Below are 1,437 nucleotides of genomic sequence, written 5' to 3'. Positions count from 1 at the left end.
TTACTAGTATGAAACAGTTATTACCCTTCTTGGGTTTTTTTGTTGTTGTTTATTGTTGATGTTGCTGTTTTTGTTCTATGTGGCTTTTCCCCTTTCATAATTAACCTGATCAACGAAGTCATAACTTCCTTCCTATTTAACACAGCCATGTTTTAAATTACCTGTCACATTCCTTAGACAGAAAATTTAGCAATTCAGCTGTTTGGGTTTTTTTGCCAGTCCTGGGGCTTGAACTCAGGGCCTAAGCACTGTCCCTGGGCTTTCTCAAGGCTATCGTTCTGCCACTTGAGCCACAGCACCACTTCCAGCTTTTTCTGTATATATGTGGTACCAAGGAATTGAACCCGGGTCTTCATGCATGCTAGGCAAGCACTCTACCACAAGGCCAAACTCCCAGCCCCTGCAATTCAGCTGTTTTGGGGATACACAGTCAGTCTAATATTTCCAGTCCTACCTCCACCCTAGCCCTCCCGCTCTGGGCAGAACCTGGCACTTGATGTTCCTTCTTACTCCAGGGTGAGAGCCTAGAGACAGGGCAGCGTTATAGTGATACAGGGACACTCTGGCAAGCTAGTATCTAGGGTTGTGGTTTTTCTGCACTGATGAAAGAATTAAAAGGCAGCAAAGTGTCTAAAGCAGACAAGCTGGGTTTATTTGAACGTGAATATAAAACAACGAAACTCCTTGTACAGGATATTGGCCAGAGATCTGAGAGACCACAATCTCTCTCAGTAAATGAGAGATGTGGCACGTCCAGGATGGGATCCTGCTTGATGGGATCCCAGGCCTGTCAGGTGGGGTAGGGAAAGGACTCAGGATTGACAGATGTTGTGGGGAGGCACCACTGGACCGCAGGATTTGCTTTTGGTCCACAGGGCCGATGAGAACGAGATGAGGATTTTCACCTTTAGTCATTTTAGAGCAGGCCTCAGGCAGGAACTTGTCAGTTCTCATTCCCCCACAGGTTGCACAGGTAACTGACCTTGGGGAACGAGACTGATAGCCACTCTGGCTGCTTCCAGAGAGGGCTGGGTAGGGGGGTGATGTTTGGATCTCCCATCAGAGGTCTTCCAGGCGGATGACCGTGGGCCATGAGCCATTCCATTGGACTGTAGTCAAACGCTAGAAGACAGTTCGTAAGAGGCTCCATTTCCTTACCATTTGTAGCTTGATGGACTCTGATGTGGAAGAGGCAGCATTAACAATCAGCTGGAGAATGCAGGAGACAAATACAAGCTGCATGATTAGATCAGCTAGGGATCGGAGGAAACAACCAGAAACCCCTGAGAGCCAGGCTTGCCTATCTGCTCTCTAAGTTGAGGTGCCTGGCATACACAGTTGTAGATATTAATTTGGATTTGTCCTGATCTATTATGAATCCTCAAACAACAGCTTTCCTCAAGCATAGCACAGACACCTCATCACGATGCAGCTCTG

This window comes from Megascapheus bottae, chromosome 26 (assembly GCF_031878675.1).
Source record: "Megascapheus bottae isolate mThoBot1 chromosome 26, mThoBot2.hap1, whole genome shotgun sequence".
Lineage (NCBI taxonomy): Eukaryota > Metazoa > Chordata > Mammalia > Rodentia > Geomyidae > Megascapheus > Megascapheus bottae.
Note: the sequence above shows the minus strand (reverse complement) of the source record.